Source organism: Daucus carota, chromosome 7 (assembly GCF_001625215.2).
Source record: "Daucus carota subsp. sativus chromosome 7, DH1 v3.0, whole genome shotgun sequence".
Lineage (NCBI taxonomy): Eukaryota > Viridiplantae > Streptophyta > Magnoliopsida > Apiales > Apiaceae > Daucus > Daucus carota.
Genome location: NC_030387.2, coordinates 21317936 through 21327557, shown reverse-complemented (window position 1 = coordinate 21327557; position 9622 = coordinate 21317936). Strand labels below are relative to the sequence as shown.

Here is a 9622-nt window from a genome sequence, read left to right as displayed (position 1 = left end):
ATAGAATTAACGGGAAGACTATATAGCCATTTTTTAGCATTTTCCTTAAGCGCAAAATTAATGAGCCTAAGTCTAATTGAATCTTCCGTTAATTGATGGAGCTTTTGGAGGGAACAAACTTCCTCGAATTCTTGAATGAAAAGATAAGGATCCTCACCTTCACTCCCTAAAAACTTAGGCAACATGCTAATGTGATGTGCCTTAATTTCAAAATTATTCCCATTAACGGGAGGAAGGGTGATGCACGAAGGTTGAGCGGAACGGGACGGGTAACAGCGGTCTTTAAGAGACAAAGCCATGTTTACTATCGGTTCGCTAGCTTCTATGGGTTCGGAGTCCGAAGAGGACGAAGAAGGAATTTCGATGATCGGTCTAACTAATCTAGACGATTCGCTCCTAACCCAAGTAGTTCGCATAAACTAGATAGTAAACACGTAGCAAATAAGTGCGAGAAATTAAATCAAACAAAAGAAAGGGTGTAAAAGTGAAAGAAAAAAAACTTAATTCTATGGTTCCCTAATAAAAATGAACTAGACCTTGCTCCTAACGTTAAGGACCACCAAAAACTCGATAAATCAATTATTATTCGGACCGGTTTGGCCAGTTTGGAGCAGGCATTGCCAAGAGGCCAATCTCCGCGCTTAGACACCAAACCTTAATCGGCCAGGTAAGCTTTCGCTTGCCTTAGACACCGAAAAGTCGGAATAATTAAAGATTACCTCGTCTTTTAGGTACCTGATAAGTGGTATTTATACACACTTATAGACCTTCATTTCCACTTAAATTGGTTGGTTGTACTTAAGTGTTTAGTGTCTTTTGATATGTTTTTATTGTTTTTCTGTGCAGGTCACGAGTTGAGATGATGAAGTGATTTTCTATCAATTTAGGGTGTTTTTGGGCATTAATTGCAAGAATGGAGAATTATGGATTCATCACGGCTTGGGATTTTGTGGGTACATCTTCTACAAACCCTCACGAGAACACACTCGTCCACTAGAGCTATCTAGGGGTTTAAAGGGCTTGTTGCATATGCTAAATGCAACCGTGATCACCTACGGAAGTGGTACTAGGAGCGAGGAAGGACATGCACGCGAGAACGAGCTGAACATGAAGAAACAGGGCGACCATCACAGTCACTAGCGCGCCCGCGCTAACCACTAGCGCGCCCGCGCTATCCTCGGGTCAACTGGCGCGCCCGCGCTAGTCTAGCGCGGTGGCGCCCAGCAGAACTCCCCCGGGCCGATTTTTGAAGCTTTTCTGATGGATTTTCGCAGCGGTCGAGGCCCGGTTGACTTAGTCAATGCATTTTAATTTCTCGTGTGTAAAAACCCTAGCCTCATAGAAGTAGTTTTAAGTAGAGAACAGTATCGTAGTTTTTTCTCAGTTTATTCATTCAAGCACAATATCAGTTTGTATTAGATCGTTCTTCGCGAGGAAGTGACAGTTTCGAGCGAGATCGTGAACATCAAATCTGTAACGTGTGATCTTTATTATTAATTCAAGCATTTTTATTCCTTTTAACTCTTGTCTTTTAATTACCATGTTATCATTAGAGTCCATGATGTCGATTAGTTCGATTATGAACTAACCGCCTTCATGGGATTCTAATGGATTTATCGACGTAGTTTAGTAACGAATGTAATTACGTGATTGTGTGACATATGTTGAGTTCTTTGCATGAGCCGTGCTTATTCTTCTTAGGAGCGTAGCTAACTTCTAAGTTGTTTGTTAATTCTTTCTGAAGCGAGAGTGGATGACTGAATTTAGAACTTTGCCATGTAAACATAGGATTATGTGAATGAAACATAATTTGTGATAAACTTGAACTATTTTTATCACCCTGTGTAATCACGATAGACGACTTGTTATTCAACCTCTCTGCTTACACTACCGCTATAGAGATATAGGGTCTGAGCTTTGTTGGTGTCCATGAGACTTCTATCTTAATTGTGGATTTTGATTGGTATGATATATGTGCAACGAGAGTTGGCATGTATTACTTTCGTGTTGTCTGATTAGGATCAACAGTCACATGTTAATCAGTAATTTCAATTCTAGATGAATTCGATAATGAAATTAGAATCCCATGTGTTTTCCTATTCTGAATTTGATTAGTAATTTTAATTATTAGTATAAAAGAAACCAATCCTTGTTAATTGTCTTGGCAGTGATAATTGATCATACATTGTTGCATAGGTGCGTATTCTTAATTCACCAGTCTCTGTGGGATCGAACTTAATATATTACTTATGATCACGTGCGCTTGCGTGTAGATTTCACCGAACAAGTTTTTGGCGCCGCTGCCGGGGACTCGGTGTTAATTAATTAGTTTATGTACTTGTCATCAGTGTGCATTAAAATTCACTGACTAGGATTCTATTCTCTTCTCACTTTTCTTCTTTTCTTTATTTCAGGTACTGGGGTCGCGTTTATGCAAACACGTTCTCAGACCCGTAAGAAAGCAATTGATTCATCTTCTACTACTTCTTCTGATTCTGAAACAATTCCAGAACCTGAAGCACAACCGGACAGCAAGGCATTGAAGGATTTCTCTATGCCAAAGATCGATGATATCCAATCGAGCATTGTCAGGCCTGCAATTGCAGCCAAAGCCTTTGAAATCAAACCAGGGACTATTCAAATGGTCCAGAACTCGGTACAGTATGGGGGTTCTCCTACTGAAGACCCCAATATGCATATACGGAATTTTATAGAGATCTGTGACACTTTCAAATTCAATGACGTCTCTGATGAAGCTGTGAAGCTAAGGCTTTTCCCATTTTCACTCAGAGACAAGGCTAAGGGATGGTTACATTCTTTACCATCTGGTTCGATCACTACATGGGAAGATCTAGCTCAGAAATTTCTCACTAAATTTTTCCCCATGGCAAAGACTGCTGCACTACGAAATGCTCTATCTCAATTCTCTCAACAATCAGGAGAAACATTCTGTGAAGCCTGGGAGCGATATAAGGAGATGCTAAGGAAGTGTCCCCATCATGGCATGCCGGATTGGATGCAAATAAACAGTTTCTATAATGGTCTTGGACCTCAATCCAGACCTATGCTTGATGCTGCTTCTGGAGGTGCGCTATGGGCAAAGAGTTATGAAGAAGCTTATGATCTCATTGAAATGATGGCTGCTAATGAATATCAGAACCCTACTCAAAGACTTACTCAAGGGAAGGTAGCAGGAATTCTTGATCTTGACACGTCTACAGCTATAGCAGCTCAACTTAAGGCTCTCACGATGAAAGTTGATTCTCTGGCTCACCAAGGAATTCAACAGCCAATCTCTATTTGCGAATTATGTGCTGGTGCTCATGCTACTGATCAGTGTGCCATTTCTAGTGAATCAGCGCAATTTGTGAGCAACTTTCAGAGAAGTCAACAGCCTGCTCCAGCTACTTATCATCCTAGCAACCGAAATCATCCGAATTTCAGCTGGAGTAATAATCAGGGTTATAATCAGCCTCAACAAGGATTTCAACAGGGACCTAAACAGTATAATCAGGCTGGAAATTCACAACAGTATGCGCCTAAACAGCCATATCACCCCCCGGGATTTCAGAATCATGGGCAGTCAGCTAACGAAAGGTCTGACATGGAAGAGCTAAGGCTCATGTACAAGAGTCAAGCAGTAACTTTAAAAGCCTTGGAGACACAAGTCGGTCAGTTAGCTAATGCTTTACTAAGCAGACCACAGGGGAATCTCCCTAGTGATACAGAGGTACCAGGTAAGAGGGATCCTAAAGAGCAAGTCCAATCCATTACGCTGAGATCTGGAAAAACTACAACAGGGCCTACCTCAACATTAGTACTAGATCAGGGTGATGAATCGCAAGAAATTCCAGCAGAAGTTCCTTCAAATACAATTGGCACCAACCCTACTGTTGAAAAGGATAAGGCTATTCCTGCATCTGCTCCGATGTCAAAACCAGTATATCCACCACCTCCATTTCCTAGGAGGTTAAAAAAACAGCAGCTGGACAAGCAATTTGGTAAATTCCTAGAAGTATTCAAAAAGCTTCACATCAACATTCCGTTTGCTGAAGCACTCGAGCAAATGCCTAGTTATGCCAAGTTCATGAAGGGTATTCTTTCAAAAAAGCTAAAGCTCGAAGATTTAGAGACCGTGGCTTTAACGGAGGAATGTAGTGCTGTACTTCAACAGAAATTACCACCTAAGCTTAAAGACCCGGGAAGCTTTACTATTCCTTGCACTATCGGGAAGTTTTCTTTTGATAAGTGTCTGTGGGACTTGGGAGCTAGCATCAATCTGATGCCTCTATCTATCTTCACACAACTTGGCCTGCCAGAGCTCAAACCAACAAATATGTCTTTACAGTTGGCTGATCGTTCGATCACATATCCGAGGGGTATAATTGAAGATGTGCTAGTCAAGGTTGATCAATTAATATTTCCAGCCGACTTTGTGATTCTTGATTTTGAAGAAGACAAAAGGATTCCTATCATCTTGGGTAGACCATTTTTAGCCACTGGCCAAACATTAATCGATGTCCAAAAAGGGGAACTCACAATGAGAATACAAGATCAAACTGTCACGTTCAACGTATTCAATGCAATGAAATTACCAACTGATGAGGAATCTTGTTTCAGTGTGGATGTGCTAGACACTACGACAGAAGCTAATAGCCAGCGGGTTTTACAGAATGATGCATTGGAAGCAATCCTTACCAATGATGAGGAATGGGACAATGAAGAAGAATTGGAAGAGATCCATCATCTTAACTCATCACCTTGGAGAAGGAATTTTGAACCACCTGTCGAATCTCTTGGCTTGGAAGAACAAAAGGAAGATCACAAACCACTACAACCATCAGTAATCGAAGCACCTAAACTTGAACTTAAACCACTACCGGATCACTTAAGGTATGCTTTTCTTGGCGAAGGTTCTACTCTTCCTGTTATTATTGCATCTAACTTGTCAGGTGAGGAAGAGGAAAAACTTTTGAGGGTGCTAAGGGAATTCAAAACAGCGATTGGTTGGACCATAGCTGATATCAAGGGCATCAGTCCCTCCTTTTGTCAACACAAAATTCTCATTGAAGAAGGAAGTAAACCTTCAGTGGAACAACAAAGAAGGCTAAATCCTATCATGAAGGAGGTTGTAAAGAAAGAGATTCTTAAATGGCTTGACGCAGGTATCATATATCCAATTTCAGATAGCTCATGGGTGAGTCCAGTGCAGTGTGTGCCTAAAAAAGGGGGCATGACAGTAATAGCCAACGAAAAAGGGGAACTTATCTCAACTAGAACTGTCACTGGTTGGAGGATTTGCATGGACTACCGAAAGCTGAATAAAGCTACAAGAAAGGATCACTTCCCTCTGCCTTTTATTGATCAGATGCTTGACAGGTTGGCTGGTCATGAATTCTATTGCCTATTGGATGGGTATTCTGGCTATAATCAGATTGCTATCTCTCCGGAGGATCAAGAAAAGACAACCTTTACATGCCCTTATGGTACATTTGCGTTCCGAAGAGTACCTTTTGGCTTATGCGGTGCACCAGCCACTTTTCAAAGGTGCATGATGGCAATATTCTCAGAAATGATCGGCATCAATGTGGAGGTATTCATGGACGACTTTTCCGTATTCGGAACATCTTATGACGAATGCCTCACGAATCTAAGAATGGTTCTTAAGCGATGTGTGGAAACTAATCTGATTCTCAATTGGGAAAAATGTCATTTCATGGTGCAAGAAGGAATCATATTGGGGCATAAGGTATCTGCCAAAGGACTAGAAGTCGATAAAGCGAAGGTGGAAACAATAAAAAATCTTCCTCCACCACTTTCAGTCAAAGGCATCCGAAGCTTCCTTGGTCATGCAGGTTTCTATCGGAGATTCATCAAGGATTTCTCAAAAATCTCTAAACCCCTTTGCAATCTGTTAGAGAAAGACATTCCATTCAAATTTAATGAGGAGTGCTTGGAAGCATTTGAAATCTTGAAAAAGAAGTTGACATCAGCACCTATCATCACTGCACCTGATTGGAGTAAACCATTCGAATTAATGTGTGATGCCAGTGATTATGCTGTAGGGGCTGTACTGGGCCAGCGAACAATAGTGTTTCATGTTATCTATTATGCCAGCAAAACATTGAATGATGCACAATTGAACTACACTACTACTGAAAAAGAACTTCTAGCTATTGTTTTTAGCTTTGAGAAGTTCAGGTCTTATCTTCTCGGAACAAAGGTAGTGGTATATACTGATCATGCAGCCATTCGATATCTCATATCAAAGAAAGATTCTAAACCAAGACTAATTCGCTGGGTTTTATTACTCCAAGAATTTGATGTGGAAATTAAAGATCGGAAGGGCACAGAAAATCAGGTAGCAGATCATTTGTCCCGACTAGAAGATCACAGCAAACAAACTACAGACAACACTCTAATCAATGAATTCTTCCCAGATGAACAGTTGTTTGGAGTTGATGCAGAAGAGCCATGGTTTGCTGACATTGTAAATTATCTGGTGAGTAAGATCATTCCTCCAGAATTCTCGTATGCTCAACGCAAGAAATTTCTTCACGATGTGAAATGGTATATTTGGGATGAACCCTTTTTGTTTAAACAAGGAGTCGATCAAATTCTCAGAAGGTGTATCCCTAATAATGAAGTTGAAGGAGTTTTGCGCGAGTGCCATTCCACTGGTTATGGAGGCCATTATAGCGGAGAAAAGACAGCAAAGAGGGTACTTCAAGCAGGCTTTTACTGGCCAACTCTGTTTAAAGATGCTCATCAGTATGTGTTGGGATGCGATCGATGTCAACGTACAGGTAATATATCTAGGAGGAATGAAATGCCTCTTAAAATGCTCTTGGAAGTCGAAATATTTGACGTTTGGGGTATTGACTTCATGGGACCGTTCGTTTCATCTTGCAACAACCAGTATATTCTATTAGCAGTGGATTATGTGTCTAAATGGGTGGAGGCAAAAGCTTTACCTACAAATGATGCTAAGGTGGTCTTGCAATTTCTTCAAAAACAAATCTTTACCCGTTTCGGAGTCCCTAGGGTCATTATCAGTGATGAAGGCTCTCATTTCTGCAATCGGAAATTCACAACCTTGATGACTAGGTATAATATCAATCACCGGGTTGCTACGGCTTATCATCCTCAAACGAATGGCCAAGCTGAAGTGTCTAACAGAGAGATCAAACGCATATTAGAGAAGGTGGTTAACCCTTCTAGGAAAGACTGGTCCTTACGATTAGATGAGGCTGCTTGGGCTTATCGAACAGCTTATAAAACACCGTTGGGTACTTCTCCATTTCAGTTAGTGTTTGGCAAGGCTTGTCACTTACCAGTTGAGTTGGAACATAAAGCTTATTGGGCCCTAAAGAAGTTGAATTTCGACTTACAATTAGCTGGAGAGAAACGAATGATGCAACTCAATGAGTTAGAGGAGTTTCGCCTCCGTGCGTATGAAAATAACAAACTCTACAAAGAAAAGGTGAAAAGATTGCATGATCAGCGGCTAATACAAAAATCGTTTGTGGTTGGTCAATTGGTGCTATCGTATAACTCTCGGTTGAAGCTGTTTCCGGGGAAACTCAAGTCACGCTGGTCAGGGCCATTTACAGTCAAGACGGTATTTCCCCACGGTGCAGTAGAAATCTATGCAAAATCACCGGATGAATCATTTAAGGTTAATGGTCAAAGGTTGAAGCCTTACTTTGGCGGAAATGTGAATCGTGAGGTACAAACCACGATTCTTCAATCAGAATCGGATTAATTCTGGATTTCACGTCGAGCTAACGACGTTAAACAAGCGCTTCGTGGGAGGCAACCCACGCATTGGAACCACATTGTACCATTGTATACTTCAAAAGCACAAAAATCGAAAAAATCAGCCTTCGGTGTCAGACACTAGCGCGCCCGCGCTAGTGTCAGCGCGCCCGCGCTAAGTTGCACAGCGCGCCCGCGCTATACTTAGCGCGGCCGCGCTACTGACTGCCGAGGTTGGCGATTTTTCTCCCAAAATTCTTTTCTTTTAGATTTAAAAAGCCCACACTCCTAATTTTGCATGCCTAGCCCGAAATACATCCCATAAAACCCTAACTCAGCTCTCCAATCCTTATATAAACACAAAACACTCATCTCCAAATCCCATTATAATTCTCTAAACCCTAATTATATATACACATCCATACACAACCTTCATCCAAATCTCTCAAACCCACTACACACAAACCTCTTGCAACTCTAAATCTCTATCAATGGCACCCAAAAGAGCCCGAAGATCACAAGGACCGAGCACCCAAGCCCCTACATCTAGCGATTCTTCATCTATGGGTGAGGTTGAGTTCACTTCCGATGGTGCACGAACCGAATTTCAACGGCTTATGAATAAGTCGATAGTCAAAGAGAGGGGATTCCTACCCACGGCGGAAGATGGTGAGCTCTTGAACATGATTCAAGAACGAGGTTGGGAATCTTTTTGCGAGGCTCCGGAGGCGGTTCCTTTGGCTATTATTCGAGAGTTTTATGCTAATGCCAAGGAGAATCGAGATGGATTCACGGTGGTACGGGGAATCCGGGTGGATTATAGTGCGGATGCGATCCGTAGAGTTATTGGGGGGCGTGCTAGGCGCCGTAATGAAGAAGATTGGGTGGTTGAGAGGATTGGGCGTGCTAAACGCCGGTTTGATGATGATCCAGTTGATCTTGATCGATTGGTGTATGATATGTGTGTGCCGGATACAGCTTGGAAGATGACGCAACCTCCTTTGCCGGCACATGCCTCTTTTCCAGCAGCCGGGTTGAACCGGTATGCGAAGGCCTGGAATGCCTTCATATGTGCTAACATCATGCCATCTTCACATGGGCATGAGGTGACAGTGGAAAGAGCTATTCTGCTCTTTGGGATTGTCTCGGGCAAGTATATTGATCTGGGGCATGTTATCCATCAGGGGATTCTGAGGTTCTTACAGGGAGGAACCACTGGTGCCATTCCATATGGCACAATTGTGACGAAGCTTTGTCGGTCGAGCGGTGTTCGTTGGCCATCCAACGAGCAATTACAGTTGCCAGGAGCACCGATTGATCATTCGGCGATCAGCCGGATGACGGAGTGGGAAGGAGGAGTTCCCCACCCTCGAGGCCTTGGGTATATATATGATGAGGTGCCAGGGGGACGTCCAGAGTTCGTCAGGAGGGAGCGTCCTGGAGCTTCGGGAGCTGGTACTTCTCAGACGGAGAGGAGCTCCGAGCCTATGGGAGATGTTCATTATCGCCGATTAGCGAGACGGATGGACACCATGCATGACATCCACCAGAGGTTTGCGTTTGATTTGACACAGGCTCTAGGTAGTGCTTTTCAGGCACAGGGGGTCACAGTTCAGTGGCCAGTATTCGGAGCAGGGATGCAGTATCCTCCACCTGATTCACCTCCTACAGAGGAGGGGGAGGACTCGGACTCCGAGTAGGTATGTGGGTGCTCTAGCCTTTTTATCACTTTCAATGGGGACATTGAAAATTTTAAGTTTGGGGGTGGTAATCTAAGGAAGAGCATATTATTACGTAGTTTATTATTGCATGTGTTAGTTAGTTCATATAGTTCTCACGTTTATTTGATTTTGAATTTTTCTCA

At 42.4% G+C, this 9622-nt stretch overlaps 1 non-coding gene across 1 annotated transcript; it reads right to left on the bottom strand.

Annotated features, from left to right (window-relative positions):
• Positions 1-2899: 2899 nt before the first annotated feature.
• LOC135148181 (small nucleolar RNA R71) lies at positions 2900-3006 on the bottom strand. Its single transcript, XR_010286073.1, has one exon. It is a non-coding gene; the product is annotated as a small nucleolar RNA R71 (small nucleolar RNA).
• Between the last annotated feature and the right edge of the window lie 6616 nt (positions 3007-9622).